We start from the raw sequence: 20,335 nt of genomic DNA, 5'->3' as shown, positions 1-20,335 counted from the left end.
ATTATGTGCGCAAGATAATCAAATATAGAGTCGGGAGTAGGGCTTGGAGGCCTAATTTAAATAAAAATTCAGACTTTAAAAATAAATTAAATTTAATCAGGCTTGAGGGCTTAGCCCTGATAAGTGCTGTAAAAAAAGGACCAGGATCGGGTAGCCCTTCAAACCCTATTATATTATTATTAATTTTTTTCTTTAGTGAAATATGTGTTTGAAGCCAAAGACCTGCTCACCTGATCCTATACGCATTGTATTATTATTAATTTTAATTTATTTTAAAATTAATTTAATATAATTTAATAAATATCAGTGTACAATATAAATTTTTTGATATTTTTTATTTTTCTATAATTATTATGTTTGTGTATTTATAAAAAATGAATTATTTTTTAACCAAGATTTGAATTTTATTACTAGACTTTTAAATATGTGTTGTTTAATTTCTAAAAGCTTTTTAGGATTTTAATTTTTTTAATTTCAAAATATTGTAATTAATTTGAGGTGGTTAATTTTATTTTAATTTTTTAAAACAGGACTTCTGGGCCCAATCTTAAGCCTTTTGAATAAGGGTTAAGCCTCAAAAAATGGTTAAAAAAAAAGGAGAATTGGACTTAAAGGCTCAGGCTCTTATGGGCTTGGCCCTTCGCCCAGAAGGGCCAAGCCCTTCCGTTTTCCAACTCTAGTCAAATAGATATACTGGTAATTAGACTTTTTTAATAAATAGTTACACTTTTAATTGGCGATAGTAACTTTCTCTCTTTTTTGCTTGACCATGCAATACATACATATGTTTGGACTTTGAATTGATAAAGATCCGCCCCAACATTCAAAAAGCTTTGATGTGGGAGGAGGACCAGCAATGGAACTTTTATGATTAAAATCTCATATGAATGCCTCAGAAACACAAGGAAGTTAATAGAGCTTATAATATGAGTCAATCCACAGTGTGTTGCGGGTTTGGCAAGGTGAGTTGGCATGACCAACATTCTACGCGAGTTGAATTTTGCCAACCCACACAACCTGTAATGGGTTGATGGGTCAACGGACCAACCCGCGAGTAAAAAAAAAGTATTTTTTTTAATTTTAAAAATTATAAATTTACCTCCTTTTATTATTTTTTCATAGTAAAAAAATCATATATTTTGCCTAAGAATTAATTATCCAAATAAAAATAATTAATTTCAGAATAAAAATTGAATTAAAAAAAGAATAAATTTTTTGACAATTTGAGTATTTGTATCGACTTGAATAAGCTCAAGGTATTAGGATCGTGTTTGACTATATTATTTTGAAAAAATTAATCTGCATATATTTATAGTTTTGCTCAATTTTAAATTAGGTGCCCACAATTTATTAACTCCTTAAAATTAAAATTCATAATGAAGTATTAAATTTAATAAAACAAAAAAATTTGGATTTTATAGAAAATTTAATTTAATACTAAAAATTTATTTGACCCTTATAGTTTTAACCGAACTGTAACTCAAAAAAATAAAATTTGATTTAATATACTCTTTACATTTTTATTAGTTTTTCATGAAAATTCTACATGGATAAAAAGTATTTAGAAGACAACCTAATTATATAAATTTTCAGTTATAAAAATTATATAATCATTTAATAAAAATATAAATATTCTTAATTTTAGTTTTTTAATGGAAAAAAATTAAAGGATTTTAACTTTTAGGATTAAAAAAATAATTGATCAAACTATAAGAACTTAATTAAAATAAAATAAATTGTTGAGATCTAATTGAAAATTAAATAAAATTATAAAGATTTATAAATATATATGTTTCATTGTTCCTTAATAGGTATGGGCTTATTCCAACAAGTTCAAATAAGCATAGCCCAATTTGACTAATTAACATCTTAAAAAAGGACTTTGTCATTGATGGTTTGGGTTGATCATTCATTTGATCCAATTTAACTTGAGACTGCTTCTTTTAAACTTCCATTAGTCACCACATGAGCACGCTGATCAAGCCTCTAACTGCTTCTTCCTCTTAGCCCCTTTCCATTATGTTAAAACCCAATGATCTTCACTAGGGAGCAGGTCTTTTAATTTCAACTTACAACCCGTCACAGATTAACCTACCACAACCAGCTGCAAATTAGCCTATATTTTCACTTCTACTAATAACTAGTATTCTTTAATATCTTTAGATTCCAACTTCACTAAACTACTGTAATAGCTTCTATATCGGAAGAGCAATGGCAACACACCAACAAAGACATAATAGTGAAAAACATAGCAGACTCATGACATCTATAAGTAAAACTAATTTTCAAATCATTTTTTTGACCTTTTACTTTTAGATTTGACTTTCGAAATGAATTATTCAAATAATTTTTTTTTTGTTTGCAGATTTTAGTTGAGAGAACGATAGTTAAGTCTCAAAAAAATAAAATTAATGACATAATTTCTTGATAATTTTTTTAAAAAATTAATTATAAATATTAATTCAAACAGTTACAAAGTTAAAAATTTTCATTGCAAATATGATATTTAAATTTTAAATATAACAATTAGTTGGCAATTAGATGCCTGTTTATAACTTATTGAATTGATATTTACAACTTATTTTATAGAAAATTTTGTCAAAAGTTTAACTGTCATTAATTTATTCTTTTTGAATTTTATTGTCATACTCCCATCTTATCTTAAAAAATTGTTTTACAAAAACGATTTGAAGAATATATATACAGAAAACACGATCAAACAAAACCTAAAATTTAGCTAAAGGTTGTCATTACATCAAAGAACAATGTCGTTCTGTAAGACTTGAAACAACTAATGTTTGTTAATTACAATATCGATTCAATACGAATCAAATTAATCCAACTCAAAACAAAAACCAAAACAATATTTATTAATTAGACCTCTATTCTCAACCATACTCCTAGTTGTCATATTATTGTTGTATATAGTAAGAGCTTTGTCCATGACATGAGGTTGAGCCGACAGGTGTGCCCTGTCTCTTGGACATGGAAGAGAGCAGAGGTAATCATATGAGAGATACATTAATTCCATCTTCTCCAAGGACATGGGAATCAATCTTGGATCATACCCCGCTAAAGCAACCAACATCAACCCAATGTAATCAGCTTCCAATCCAAAACTGCTAATTGTTAATCAAGGTATTAATGTATTAATAATGATGAGTCACAAAAGAGCTACATCATTCACTAAGCCATCTGTAAGAATAGTAGCCGCTAATCTATTGGTGGTTCTAAAAGATTATAGGGTAAAATGGCAATTTTGTCCATAAAATATAGGCCAGGACAGGAATATTTAAAGCCCTAAACTTATTTTTGGTGCATTAAAATCATGGCAATCTTTCTCCTATCATTCACTTTGATGGCTAGTTTACTAGAAAATTACAAGAAAATACCAACAAAATTAGAGAAATGAAGAATCACAAAAATTTAAGACCCAAAAACTATAGCGTAAACGACTAATTAAATAAAATAAAATATTAAATTTCTGGGTCCTTTTATGTTACTCATTTAGTCCTTTTTTAAAAAAAAATTTAGGTTTTTTTTTTAGAATTTTCCAAACAACTAATAGTTAAAGTTAATGGTATTGAGAGATTGTCGTAATTTTACATATTTAAGAGTAAAAATGCACCAAAAAAAAAAGTTTAGAACCCTAATTGTTCTTGGACCTCTAGTTTAAGAGCCAAATTATCATTTTATCCTTGATTATATTGTATTCTCTTTAGCCTTTTTTTTTTATCTCTCCTAACAAAGCTTAAAATTATCTATTCTAGTCTCTTTAGTCTTCTCAATATAATATAAGTGTATAAATTCAACTGAAAAAAAAAAATTCAATTAATGCGTCTAAAGTGATAATTATATGATTCCCCGAAGAAGAAAAGGGGACAAAAATACAAAAAACACGATAAAACTCGGTTATAAGCTTGGTCCTATTGCTTAATGTCTGCAACTTCCTCCTGTGGCTCGCATCCACTCGATGTTCCATATCTCTCTCTTAAAGAAATGTTTTGGGGATGGTACTACTCCTACTCTTCCTCTGCTATTGTTAATTATCAGTTCCAGAAGGTACAGTTGCTCACCCATTCGAGGTGTTTGATGTTAGTTTGGCAAGCTATACTCCCCCTGTTGCTTCTAAGGTTTGAATTCAGTGGGATTGTTCCCCTGCTCCAACTTGATGAGAGACTGTTCCCGATGTCCATTTGTTATATCCAGACTTTGACCTTGAGGGCAAGGTCAATATTTATGGGGCATGTATTGTTATGATTAATGATGTTCAATCTTATACCCATCTCGCTGGCTTAGTTACGTCTTGGTTATATTAAGACGTATGTTTTCCAACCCAAAAAAATGGGATGAGACTTTTCAGGATAAAACAATATAGGGTTTAGGATAAGACAAAACATGAGATCACCTATGGAATGTCCCATCATCCCATCCTGTATAATATATATATATATATCTTTTATTTTATGTATTATTATTACTTTCTTTATTTATATTTAGTGCATATGTTTTTTATTTACTATTTTTTGGCAAACAAAAGTTTAGGTATTTATTTATTTTTTATTTATGATTATCATTCCCTTTCAATTGTGATTAATGTTGTAGCAACTCCATCTAATTCCGCGTGGTAGAAAAATGAATATTGCTTGGAATTTTCAATACATTGAGCTTGGAATTTTTATATATTCTAATATATTCTACTTTCTACTATAAGTGAAGCTTGGAATTTTTTCGTTGCCTGATGTTTGGTGCTCTTTTGAGGTTTGACTTCTCTTAAATTCCCCTAGTTTTCATTTTATATCATTGATCATCCAAAATTTGTTAATACATTATCTTTTAAATATCTTATAACTCTCCTTGAATTGCTTCCTATGAATCTCATGAGATCAGAGGGAGTGACCTTGGAAAGTTTAGATGGCTTTCAGTTAGAAAATATCACATTCTATATTTGTTACAAAATAAAATCTCAAGTTATTTATATTTTTTTACTTTCTATATTAGTTTCATGATTTGATATTTTAATAAATATTGTTATCCAAACATGTTCACTTTACTGAGATGTCTTGATCCTTTCTTAGTCTTATCCTGATTTCTAAAAAGATTAGATGACTTTTAAGACATGATATAAAAATTCAACTCTAATCATTTTATAAGATAGAACACAAGACAAGGGTGTCATAGTTCCATTTCGTCCTATGGGCACCCCTAGGTATGATGGGTCTGGATCAGAAACAAGAATATGACTATGGACTTACACTGAACCCAATATGAGTGCGAGGATGGCAATGCTGGGACATGCAAAAGCATTTGTAAGAGAAGGCCCACGTGAAAGCTGAGAGAGCTACAGATCAAAAATTCAACTCTAATCATTTTATAAGATAGAACACAAGACAAGGGTGTCATAATTCCATTTCGTTCTATGGGCACCCCTAGGTATGATGGGTCTGGATGTTCAACAGATCAGAAACAAGAATATGACTATGGACTTACACTGAACCCAATATGAGTGCGAGGATGGCAATGCTGGGACATGCAAAAGCATTTGTAAGAGAAGGCCCACGTGAAAGCTGAGAGAGCTAGAGACTATAAGAGAGAGCGTGTGTGTGAGAGGGGTTGTTGAGTATTATAAAATCTTCTCTCTAAACTTCTTTCTCTCTATATTCTGACAGTTCTGTTATTCCCTTCTATGCGTGATTTTATAATAATTGGACTTGGTGCCTCCACTATAATCAATATAGCTCTCACTCTCAGTATTTCCAGCATTTCATCATGTGACTGTATCATATGATTAGAAATATGTCTTGACCTAGAATTTCCAATGCAGATGAGGTTGTGTGGGATAAAACAAGAAATGGGAAATATTTTGTTAAAAAATGAGTATTATTTTGCTAAGAATAACAATGTTGTGGTGAATACCATAACTAACTCGTCTGATGCTAGCTATACCTGAAGCATTTTGGAAGTTAATTTGGAAGATGAAAATTTTGCCAAAAATCGAGCAGCTTCTTTGGAGGTGTTTGGCCAATTCTACACCTGTGAATGCGGCATTGTGTAAACGAAAATGGAGTGGGAATGAAATGTGTTCAGTGTGTACTATAGATTTTGAAACGCTTGAACATGCACTATTTCAGTGTGCTTGGATGAGGTTTGTTTGGTTGGCTGTGATTGGCTTTGAAATCTGACAATGTTAATATGCAAAATTTTGCTTCTTGGTGTCAAAAGCAGTGGCTGGAGGACAAAAATTTCAATGAATACCAGATGGCTTCTAAAAAATCTTTGTCAACATATCACTATTGAAGGAGGACTTTTACTCCTCTAAAAAATAATTTAAGAAAAAAAATGATTCACTAATTAATACATAGTGGCTAGTGCTCCTTAAGGAAATTATAAGGGTAAAAATACACTTTAACCTAATAATAAATATTAGTTACTACTTTAATTTAAGTAATGACTAATTTTCTTCTGGCAATAACCAGAATGAAACAAGCAATTATAACTTCCTCCCTATAATAATTGATTGTTCCATTATAGGGAGGAAGTTATAATTACTTGTTCCATTATGATTATTGCCAGAAGAAAAGTAGCTATTGGTTAAATTAAAGTTGTCATAGATATATACAATACTTAAACTTTAGTGAATCAAAAATTTGTACAAGGAAAATTGTGATTGATTGTTTCATGCTAATCATTGCCAAAAGAAAAATAGTCATTGCTTAACTTAAAGTAATAATTAATATTTATTTTTTATTTTAAACATGGGGTATTTTATTCATTTCACAAAAAATCATTGATGTTTAAAAGATTCCTAGGGAGTTGAAAAGAGTCATGACATTTTATGAGATCTTATTATCATTTATATATTGCATCAGGTTAAAGTGCATTCCCCTTATACTTTCCTTCGAGGAGCGTTAGATATCCTATATTAATAAGTGAGACATTTTTTCACTAAACTATTTTCTAAAAGAGCAAAGAATCTCCTTCCATTAACGAATTACTAACGGAGGAGAATTTTTGTTCCTATGAAAAATGATTTAGGATATGCCTTTTTATTAATATAAAGTACTTAGTATTTTTTTAAGAAAAGTATAAGAATAAAAATGTACTTCAACTCTATATATTTTGTGTGGAGTTCTGTGTAGTGTTTAGTAAGTCCATTTTGGGCTTTGACACTTTTCTGGGTTGATCATCGCGGACGAAATCCATCTAGATACTTTTCGGGTAAAAACAATAGCCCATCCATATTTAACAACTCATGGAAATACTTAAAAACTAAATTTATATAACACACACATATGTATATTATTTTATAAGGCATAATATTAAAAACTTATCAATATAAAAGCAACAAATTGGTCTATGGAAATTGACAACTTAAAACATGAATATTGACAAATTATGTTTAAATATTGACAAATGATTGTTCATATGTTATATTAACAACTTATTCAAAATTAACAATAGTTCATAAAAATTCTTGGAAGCAAAAATTATAATATGGATATAATTTTATTTAACATAATATTAATAACTTGTTAATATTTATGGAAAAAGGCTGTAAAAAAATTGAACAAATAATCTCTAAAAATTTACAACTTATTTCTTGAATATTGACCAACTATGCTCAGATATTAACAATAATTCGTTCACAATTAACAATAGCCAGTATTAAAATGCTTGGAAACTAAATTTATAACATATACCCATATATTATTTTGTTTAGCATGATACTAATAACTTGTCAATATTCAATAAATGAGTTAATCTTTGAAAATTAAAAACTTTTTTTTTAATTGAAAAGTTATGTATGAATATTAATAAGTGATTATTTAGATATTAACAACAACCCATCTTAAATTGACTATATATTTCAAAGGTTTAGTTTGTCTAATGTCTAATATTTTTTATGTTTTGGACAATCAAATGGTCACGAGTTTAAATTCCTATAAACTCTTATTCAGAGTTGACAACCGTTTACCATGTCTCTACTAACGACGAGGCTTCGATAGAGTGGTAGTTTAAAAAAAAAATTAAAGACATTTAGGTAATTGACTCTTAGAAATTAATAAGTAACAATTAAAAATTTTGGTGAAATTTCAGAATATTTTGTGCCCTTCACGCTATAATTTCTCTCATGTAGGTCGTGGGTGTCTCACACCAAAACCCATCAAATAAATTCATGTAACTCACATCAATAATGCGTGCCTAGTGCCTACCGGTAGCGTTCTCACTACTATGACAAATACAAGATAATTTTAATTATTTTAAGATAGGCATTCCTTCCAATTTTTCATTTTATACGTAAATAAATTATTCTTATTTACCTTATTAAAGCTAAAGATTTTTTAAATATTGATGTTAAAAAAATTATTTTTAAAAATATTTTTCTCCCTCAAATAATTTTTCACTATCTATTTATAAAAAATTTTAAAAGAGTAAGATCAATATAAAGGAATTAGTGATTTAAAAAGAAACCATGAATTCCTACAAAATATAACTTATATATAACGTCTCAAAGAGCAAGTTATTAAAATGGTTTAAAATAAAATAACTTTGTAGGTTCACCCTAATTTAAAAGCATGAATTTGTTTTAAAATGTAACTAATATATAGGACCAAATGAATATATCTTATTTATCATATAATTTTCTTCCAATACTTTTTACCAAAAACTAAGAACAATCTAAAAATTTATTAACTCTTTTAAAATAAAAAAGTTCTAGTTTACCCATATTTAAAAAATTTTCATGCTTTTCTACATCAATATTAAATAAAAAAGAAAGAAAATATTATAAACATACTCTTTTCATTAAAAAATGTTAGACATTTTTAATTAAATCTTACCCTCCAATAAAATAGTTACCTACTTTCAAACTAACTCTTTTTTTATATTTATCCCTATTAAATACCCTATAATAAATATAAAGTCATTATCAATAGGGACACTTTTGAAAAAAAAATAAAAGCAATGACTACACCTCAAAATACTAAAAATACCTTATATTTTTAAATATTCAACTCTTCAAAAAATATCTTATATTTTTAAATAGAGAGATTAATCAATATTTTATTTTTTTAAAAAAGACCACAAAGCTCATGCTTCAGATACCTTAACCTTATAAATCTATAGGAGAGGAAAAAAATATATAGGGTCCTCCTTCCCTAATTCCCTGCTTGTCACAATTATCCCTTATTTTTGTATCTCATCACCTTTCACCTTTCACCTTTCATTATTTATTCATAAGCATTCATTTATTTTTACCCATGCACTGGTCAAGCAATAACTTTTTCAATATTATAGTAATCTTTTTAAGTTTTGGAAAAGACTTGTACTATATTTAATGTATTTTGTTTTTAATAAAATCAAAATATATAAATTTTTTATAAATTATTTATTCATAATAAATTTTTATTGTTAATATTATTAATACATTAAAATTAATATGTTTTTTATTAGATAAAAATATATTAAATATAGAGTTAAAATTTATTTTTACTCTTAAACTATAGCAAATTATAATAAGGGACTGGTCATAACTGGGCTGAAACTTGAAGTTTGAAAAGATTAATTTTTTTAAAAAAAATTATGAAAACAATCTAATACGTTGTATTTTAGAGTGAACAAAATTTTTATAAGATATCTTATACTGTGATGGCTGTGTTAACTCCATGAGGCAGATCTATCTATCAACGTGGCACACACCACGCAAACTGACGCCTACAAATTGCAACAAATTGCACAGTTGTCTGGTTTCGCTCTCAACTGTCATTTTAGCACCTTTGGTCTTAATTAATGCATGTTGCCATTTTAAATATATATATATATATTATCTGGAACTAGCACCAACTCTCCGTACGAAGCATTCACTAACACAGAATCAGTTAAAACACAATATACCATAAAACAATATATAAAAGTATAACATGATAAACATGTAATTCTATAATATATTTTGCTAATGACTCACCAATTAAAAATGTGAGACTCAATGAAAACAATGCATTCCAATCAATAATGTAAAATAAAGGTCTGGCAATCAAAGAGTTTAAGCACATAGAAATAATTTTCTACAAAAATACCGAACTTGGAAATAAATCTACAACAACTAATGCATTACAACATTACATGGAACTCTACTCAATGGTCATCACTGCTTGTTGTATGCAGATTTTAGAAAACCTCCTTGTAAACAACATTGATAGTTTTTGAATCATGATCACTTTCACCGTGCAACAATATCTTCAAATCATACATACTTCTTATTTTGGAAAGAATAACATACAATTGCCCATGGGTAAAAACTTGATCTTAACACTTATACCAATGAAATAACATTGTGAAGAAATTAAACAAACTGATTTAGAGGAGACTTAAGCAAAGCTAGTAACTAAACTTTTCATTGATTTAAAATAGATATATGGTGCTTTCGGATACATGATAGTTCAAAAGACTGGAGGGCCATTGGTCTTAACAAGTGGGGGAAAATATATAACCTTACCACAAAAAGTCCCAGATATATAAAAGGGACAAAAGCATAAGGACCTAAGACTACAAGCGCAATCAAATATTAAGACCAATAGAACAAAAGCATAAAGACTACAAATGCAGGCCACTCCAAGCAAATAGCTCCATCTTAAGTTCTCCAGGAAAGGTTAAGAAGAGCCCTCCTAGTAGGCGGAATCTCATAGATCTAGAAGCTAGGGTTCCAAAAGACCCTTGTAGCATAAGCATAACTCATCAAACTTGAGACAACTGCAGGATAGTAAACAATAAGACATTACCATATGTCAACAACATAAACGCATGGAAAAGGAACTAAGATTGAAACGAACACACACATAAGAGGGAGGCAGAAAGAAGAGAAAGAAGAAGTGTATTAAGTCAGAAAACACCCCTATTTACCAAAAGACAGCATAGAACAATGAATGAAAGAAGTAGAATGCTGAGATTACAATAGATTTTAGATGAGCAGACTTGGATATACGTTCTCTCATACAGAAAAGATACAGATGGATCATAAATATTAAGGACAAACCTTAAAGATGGATCAATTCCTCCTCAATTTGAGTTCATCAACGAACTGAAGCCAGTGTAACTGAACTTATTTTATGTTTATAAATATTATAAATTATAAATTATAAATATAAATAAAATAATCTGAAGTAGCAAGCTGATAGGATGAAATAAGTCAATATATATTGCAGAAAAGTTTTAAGTTCATTTCATACATATCAAGAACGAATAACTTTCATAGAATTGACAGCATAAATAATATTATTATCTATACTAGTGTTACAGATCATGATGAATAGAACAAAACAAAATGCATTACCCCAATCACAAATGAAGATAACCAATCAGATAGGCATAGTTTTCTACAACTGCAATTTAATTTGTAGGATTAAACTTGACCAGTTTAATTTGTTCTACAAGTGCATGGGACAATTCTTGACATGAAGAATATGTAAAACAGAAGGGGGGAAAAAACGGATGACGTATTAAACTAAAGTAGTGGCCAAAGGACATACAAAGACTACATGCTTTGACAGATATTTTACCTTACTAAACTGAGACATAATGTTCTTCTATAATGCTTCAGCTAAATATTTAATATGTTCATAAATATCGAAAAATAAGACATACTGTCATAGCAGATTTTGGAATATTTCCATGCAAACGAATGGTGTATAAGATGAGAGGGAGCAAGAATAACACAATAAATTATGCGAAACAGTGAAATTTTGCTTTTTTTTATCCACTACAACACATCCAAATTTAATTCCAGTAAACAAATTTTAAGAAATCGTCAGATGGGTGAATAAATGAGCACACAAACATAGACACAGCCGAACAGACTTATAAAAACATATAAGCTAAAATCAATGAAAATATGTTTTGATGAAGCTGGTGAAAGTGATGTAACGATATTTAATTTTCTCCGATGAAGTTTACCATTTGAATTATCTGCAACGCGTTCAAACTCTGCAACCACCAGACAAAGGATCACGGTTTACCTTGCTGAAGAACGCATCATATAGGAAAGGAAAAGGAGTTAAACACCCTCCGACCTGTCAACAAATCACAAGTCTGGCTAAACTCATTTCGGGCTAAGCGTGGAAAACAAATTGGATCACCTCTTAAGGGGAACATCTGCTCTGACGATGCTAGGAGGAGTGAACTGCGAGTTCCCCCATGAACAGGGCAAGCATGACCTCCATTCACTCCTGCAACAAACTGAGCACTCGGAAGAGGAAAAAACACAGACCAAACAATGAAATAACAACAAATATAAACGAAAGACGATGAAACGATACCTTCTTCAGAACAGGAACAACCACACTCGGACCCGAAAAGCTGGAAGACGCCTCGTGAAGGGGAGTTAACAGGAAGAGAAGAAACGAAAAAGGCGGTGTGGCAAGCATAATCAACACACGAATCACCATACAAAAGAAAGAGCCGAAGGCAAAACACAAAAGGGGAAACAGAAGCTCACCCTACTAAAGAACAACCATATAGCCGAAGACTCAGACAGGGGCCCTAAAACTAGGAGGGAAGCAATGTCAAACCAAGGAAGGCAAGCACTAAATGACAGCACGGCAAAGGGGAGCAACGTCGAGAATGAACCACCCAACATGCAGGTATGCTAGCGAGGGGAACAATGGAGGCAGAAGGAAATATCCTCGAGATCTGAGGACACCCACAAGTTCGAGTTAAGGACGACGACGGGGGTGGTGTCTGAGCTCAACAATGGTAGCAAATATATTAGATTAAAGAGAGGAACGAGGCAGAGGGTTTCCTTTGAAAAATGGAAAGCAGGAGAGGTAAGCATTACGGAGCTCGATTGAGATCATCATCAGCTTATTTTGAAAACATGAGGACTTTTGAAATTTGTTGAGGAAAGGACAAATTTTTGGAGCAGCATGCAGCCCAATGCTAGCCATGTTTTTCATTGGAGCCACCAGCTCAATGAACAGTAAAAATGGCTTCATGAACAGTAAAAAAGAGAGAGAGAAGCCATACTTAGTCATTTTTCAAATTTGGCTTGAAGTATTTTGTTATATATATATGATATATTGATCATTAGAGGTTGACTCAAACTGAGGCAAGTCAGATTCTTCCCCGATGTATGGATGCATATATAATTTGTAATCAGTTGTATCTTTTTATAAATTACAGATTATAAATAGTATGGTTTAGCTCAGATTTCATTTAAAATAGGAGTCACCAATCTAGTCAATAGAATTTAGGGAGAATGGCAGTAAAGTCTTAAAATAAGAAATTTTTGTTAGTTAGGTGGGCCAACAGTTCCAAAAAAATAAATTACAAATATTGATTAAAACAATTACAAATTCAGAAGTTTTAATCACAAATACAACATTTAGATTTTGAATGTAATTATTAGTTTGCAATTGAAGTTTCCATTTACAACTATCTGAATATATCAATATTGACAAATTATTTTTAAAAAAATAATTATTGGGATCTAAGTGTCATAGATTTTCTATTTTAAGTTTCATCACCATTCTCCCAAGAATTTAAGATGAAATATAGTAATAAAAGTCTCCCTACCATATATATGTTCATACAGATGGGCACAATGCAAACGACTATTTAAGTAATGGAAGGCCCAGGATATATATTATTAAAAAAAACTGACCTTTCAATTCAAATAATCTAACGAAGTATTGATATTTTATGAATGAAAAAAAATGTATAATGAGAAAAGTATTCCTTATTTAAACTAGATAATACTTGAATTTGGACTAATAGGTAATAATTAATTCTAGTTAATTATAATAAAAAGAAGTTAGTTAAACAAGTGGAATTATTTTTGAAAGATGCTAAGAAAAGGACTACACATAATTAGCTTCTTAAATACTACACATTTTATTTTAATTTATACATCTACTATTTATTTTCACATTTTAAAATAGTTTGAGGAATTTTTTTTAATACAAAGCACGGATAACCATGCAATAATAATAAATTAGGTCAAGTTAAGACTCATAAGGATGCAACACTCAGGTGGATGATTGTCAAAAATCAAAATATTTATATTGTCATTCAAAACTTGATGAGCAAGTCAATTTACACATTTGTTAGATTCTCTAAACACATGATCGAAGGTGATACTCCAATTCTTCATGGCAAGACATTTGATTTTCTTTATAATTTTGTTGAGCAAATGGTTGGTTTGGATTATGGAATTAAAGGAATTTAAGCTACACAGCTTTCAACAATGAAAGCAAGGATTTGATATGATTTATTTGGCTAATCATAAGCTAAAGAGCTTGTTTGACAAGTGTCTTTGGTTTTGCAATATTTGAGTTTGATATGATCGAAAGCTGTAGACCCTCTATATGTTTTGACTACATTTCATTTCAATCGCGAGATCCATGGCTTTAAATGTTTTTCTCACAAGTTGATATACTCTTTCTATTTATTAGCATATGTACACGTCAACTATTAACTAATTCTGTTAGATATTGTTAAGCCTTTATAACTATTCATGTGTCTCTTATAAGTCTGTTATGACTTTTATATAATGTACTCTGGGACTATCATATTAAATAAGATTGAAAGATTCTGATTATCATCTCTAAGTCTAGTTTTCTAGCATGGTATCAGAGCTAGGTGCATTTGCCAGCTCCGATTCTAGCTAACGGATAACTTATCGGTATTAGTTAGTGGCGTGATCTCCTTTACTGGATTGATTATTCTATAAACAAAATGTCAAACGCTTCAGGATCTACTACTTTTCCAATCACAACTACACCTCAACATGGTTTCTTTAAAAAAAATCACAATTCGTCTTGATGACAACAATTATCTACTCTAGAAGCAGCAAGTTTATCTTATGGTGAAGCAACATCGTCTTCATCGTTTTCTTGATGGTTCAACTACTATTCCACCGATAATGATCGGTGATGATACTGTTCATGAGGTTTCAAATACTACGTTGGATGAATATAAGTTTCTTGACTCTGCACTTGCCTCTTAGCTCCTTGCATCAGTTGCACCTTTAATTTTACCTGAACTTGTCGGCTTGGAAACCTCAGCTCAGATTTGGGAGAAACTAAATAAATTGTACTCTTTTAAGTCTAATTCAAAGATTTTATTGTATCAAAACCAGCTGACTGCTCAACAGAAGGGTGAACTTAGTATGTGAGAATATCTAGCAAATGTTAAGTCCATCTATGACCATCTTGCTGTGCTTGGTGAACAAGTTGATAAAGCCACTCAAATTCAACACATTCTTAATGGACTTATAGCAAAATTTGAGTCCGTAATTGCTATGATCAATGCTGCACGACTACATTTTGATCTTGACACTGTTCATAATATGTTGATTGATGCTAAGGCACGACAGCAAAATTTTTTAACAAATAGTATTCTGGCTCAAGCTCATCTTGCGTATTCTAAGACTGATGATGATGTTTATGCATTATATTCATAAGCGCCATTTAATTCAGGCTATGGTCGTACTCCATCTTTTAATCATAGTGGTTGATCTTCTCGAGGATGTGGTGGACATTTTTTGAATCATCCGGTGTGTCATATTTGCTTTAAGGTTGGTTACTTGGCTCAGCGGTGCTACTTCAGGTTTGATAGCTCTTATCAATCTCCATCTTTTAATGCAAATGTCTACCTCACATCTGCTGGTTACTCTGATTCTTCTTTTGCATCTACTTTTGCTGCACCTGAGTCTATGACTCACTTTATTCTTATGATATCTAACTCCTCTGCTTCTACTGTAGAGTCCATTCCTATTGTTAACACCTTTACAGCTGGCTCAACAAGCTCCTCTACCACCCCTGCTCTTGCTCAGGCGTTCCTGGCTACTCCTGAGTCAGTCATTGATAATGAGTGGTACTTTGATACTGGTGCAACTCAACATATAACTCATGATGCTTCCAATCTTAATACCTTGGCTCCAGGATCTACCCATGGTAATGTTCAAGTTGGCATAGGGGATGCTGTTGCTATAACTCATATAGGTAAGGCATCTCTTTCCTCTCCGACTACTGATTTTCACCTTAAGTATGTTTTATGTGTTCCTCGTATGATAAAAAATTTGGTTTCTATTGCTCAATTTACTAAGGACAATATGGTGTCAGTTGAATTCTTTCCTCAAGGAAGTGCTGTTAAGGATTTACAGACCCATCATATCCTTATGCATGGGCCTGAGAAGCTTGGTCTCTATTCTACTAGTTCCAGCTCAGTTAATTCTGGTTCTGTTTCTCATCCAGCTGTTTTTGCAACTGTTGCTGATATGTCATTGACATTGTGGCATTACCAATTAAGGCACCCCTCTATTGATACTGTCAAGGCTGTTCTTAAAAATAATGCTATTCCATTTCATTCAGAATCTTTTTTTCCTTTATGTAATGCTTGTCAACTTGGTAAATGTCACAAGTTTTCTCTTCTTCAACTACTGTGTATGAGCATCCTTTACAGTTAGTCACAATGGATGTTTGGGGACCTGCTCTACTTGTTTCTTATGGCTTTGCTTACTACCTTGCCCTTATTGTCGCTTTACTTGGATTTTTCTATTGAAACATAAATCTAAAGCTTTGTCAAAGTTTAAAGAATTCAAGTTACAAGTTGAAAACAAGTTCAATCTTAAAATCCAGCAAGTACAAAGTGATAATAGGGGAGAATTTTGAGTGTTCAGTAGTTTTCTTAAAGAATGTGGCATTGAGCAGCGTTTTTCGTGTCCTTACATGTCTGAACAAAATGGGATTGTTGAGCGACATCATAGACTTATTGTTGAAACTGGCTTAACTTTATTTGCCTATGCTTTACTGTCCTTGTGCTATTGGCCTGATGCCTTTCTGACAACAACTTTTTTATTTAATCAACAAGCATCAAAAGCTGTTAATAGTCTTACTCCATATGAGAAACTTTATGGCGTTTAACTATACTATTTACTACTTAAGGTGTTTGGTTGTGAGTGTTTCCCTTATATTCACCCATATAATTCTCACAAGCTCAATTTTAGGTCAGCTTCGTGTGTTTTTTTGGGTTGCAGCTCTCAACATCGTGGTTATAAGTGCCTTGATCCATGAACAGGCAAGATACATATTACTCAACATGTGTGGATCAATGAAGATATGTTTTTTAAGGATTTGCAATACAGTGTTAAGAAATAAACTCAAGCTATTGCTGTTACACCTTCCTATTCCTTTACACCACCTGCATCACCTAATCCACTTCCTATTATAAATCCTACTACCTCTTCACTCACTCTTATACCTTCTGATTCTGCCACACCCTTTGTTATACCTCCTTCTATCCCTTCACCCACTCATGTATCCCTTGATCCTGCCATGCTTTTGACATACTCCCCTTCACACTCATCTATTAGATCCACTTCATCTATTTCTCCCTTTACTGTTCTAACTTCACCGCCACCTATCAATACCCATCCCATGATCACACGTGCCAAGTTAGGCATTTTCAAGCCTAAGGTCTTTCTAACACTTGAACCCATCACTTGTCCTCGCAACATTCATGAAGCTTTCTCTGATCCTTAATGGAAAAAATCTGTGCATGAGAAATATAATGCTCTCCTTAAGTTTCACACATGGGATATGGTTCTACTTCCTTCTCATCGCCAACCTATTAGTTGTAAGTGGTTACATAAAGTTAAAACAAATGTTGATGGCTCAGTTGCTCGTTACAAGAGTTTTTTAGTTGCTAAAAGGTATTCTCAAGTTGCTAGTGCTGATTACAATGAGACATTCAGTCTTGTAGTTAAGGCTGCCACTATTAGGATTCTTCTCACCATTGCTGTCACAAAGAAATATAAAATAAGTCAAGTAGATTTCAATAATGCATTTCTTAATGGTGATCTTATTGAAGAAATTTATATGGATCCCCCACCTGACTTTGAACATCAATTTGTTGATAATACCACTGGTCAATCATTGGTGTGTAAACTTAAGAAGTCCTTATATGGCCTTAAACAGGCTCCTAGAGCTTGGTTTCACAAGTTGCAAGGGTTTCTATATTCTCTTTCTTATAATCCCTCTAAAGCTGACCCATGTATGTTTGTGCAATCTAATACTTACGGTCTTATTTACATTTTAGTACTCCAAGTCTAGTTTTCTGACACTATTCAAAAATATAAAGCATTTTTAATAAAATCTCATCCTTCAATAAAGTTATTATCTATTTTTAAATTAATTTTATCTTTTTATATTTACTCCTATTAAATACTCTATAATAAATATAAAATTATTATTAATAGGGGCACTTTTGAAAAAAAAGACAATGATTACATCTTGAAAGACTAAAAATACTTTATATCTTTTAACATTCAACTCTTTAAAAAAATACTTTATATTTTTAAACAGAAGGAGTATATATATACCAAATCAAGGAATGGATAGGAAAACACATATCCATGTGTGTAAAAAAAGTTGAGAATTTAAAAAAGTTAAATTTATTTTTTAATATCATAAAAAATGTTATTAAAGTTTGATATATAATCTCAACATGGAAACACTTTTATTGGGAAATAAATAGTTTTTATTTATTCAAAAATTGAAATTCCTGGACTCTTCCTTGGAAGAGATTGGTTTGTTTCTTTTAATGTTATATATAAGGAAGTAAATGTTTGTGCTCACTTAGTAGTGCAATTATCTTATAGAACTAGTGGTGATTTTTTCACCAACAATCACCCAGCACTTCTTTGTCAAGAGGTGGCAAATGATAATAAAAAAGTTTCTATTTGCACCACGCTTGTTTGCATTGTCTTCTATTATTTAGTTAGTTAATATAATTTCCATATTTATCAGAATCTTTAGTATTCTCCCAAAATTAAGTTTAAATAGTGACAGACTAAGTCCTTATTTGTCATTAATTGTTGAGTCAAATCATCAAACGTCATTCTTCCCTTATAGTATTTTTAAAGAGAGAGAGAGTGTGACAGTCAACTCTCAAAATATTTAATTAAGGATAATTAATTTTTAATAAAAAATTTAAAAAATTAGCTGAAAATGTCAATTCAAACAATTAAAAACATGAGAGTTTCAATTAAAGATAAGATATTTAAGCTTCAGATGCAATTTTTAGATTATAACTAAAATTTCTATTATATCTATTCTTTAAAAAAAATTATCAAAAAACCTAATTGTCATTTGTCCTTGCAGAAATAAAGTTATTAATATTAATTTTTTTATTTAGTATGTACTACTATTCAACTTCACTTTATAAAATAATTAACCCTTCGTTTAATATGAAGAAAAGTTCAAAGTAAAGAAAATTGAGAGAAAATAAAATTTTAAAAAAAATATTATCACTCTTTATATATGTTGAATAGACAAAAGAAAAAAAGGAAATATCATAATAATCATAATAACTTAAGTTAGATTATAATACCTTTGTTTTTATCTTTATGAAAATAATTTGAAAGAAAAAATATAATAAAATTAATATTATCAAAATAATTTAAAATCAAATCATTGAACATATTTTCACGCTATTATTTTTTTTAAAATTTTATTTTTCTATTAAAAAAAATTAAAAGTGCATAATTTCATGTTATTTTTTCTATCAAAAAATTTAAAAGTTATTTTTTATTTTTTAAGCTTCTATTTAAAAATTTAAAAATTTTTATTTTTATTTACCATTTTTAGAGAAATAATGTTTTGAGTTTTTAAAGTTTTATTTGATTTTGCATTTTATTTTTTGAAGTCTAACGTGATTGTTACATTATTTATGGTTTTTTTATTCCTGGGTTCAAATACATTCCGATGCATCTTTTTTCAAGCACGGATGCAATTAATAAGAGGAGAAAGCGACCAAGAAAGAGACCAAGCGAAGATGATGGTAAAAGCCAGAGAGCAAAAGTAATGGAGGGCAGTGCTAGGAAGCTTTACTCTCAAAATCTCTCCACATATGTGAAGCTAAAATTTGAGGAGAAAATGTGATTGATTTCACTCATTCCTTTTTTTTTTTTGTCATCTCACTTTTCTTTCCTCGGTCAAATGTATGAAAAAAAAAAAATTCCCATTTTTTCCTCTAACTTTCTTTCCTCACATATTTTCTCTCTATAAAAACATTGGATAAAAGAAAAGTCAAATGTCTATACTTTGGCCAAAAATGAAAACTATGTCCATACGTCATTTTATTTCAATGCAAAGGTCGAAATCATTAAATGTTTCTCTCACTGCTGTCTCCCAAGTTGAGATACCTAATCAAGGAACAGATAGTTATAGCTTGGAAAAGTTAAATTACCTTTTTTAAAAAAATATATAATAAAACAAATTATTGGCAATATTTTTTAAACTTCATAATCCCAATGTAAAACACTCTTCTAACTTATGTGGGA

This window comes from Prosopis cineraria, unplaced genomic scaffold (genome assembly GCF_029017545.1).
Source record: "Prosopis cineraria cultivar Desert tree isolate PC_DT_omini unplaced genomic scaffold, ASM2901754v1 PC1, whole genome shotgun sequence".
Classification (NCBI taxonomy): domain Eukaryota; kingdom Viridiplantae; phylum Streptophyta; class Magnoliopsida; order Fabales; family Fabaceae; genus Prosopis; species Prosopis cineraria.
This window is presented reverse-complemented; position numbering follows the sequence as displayed.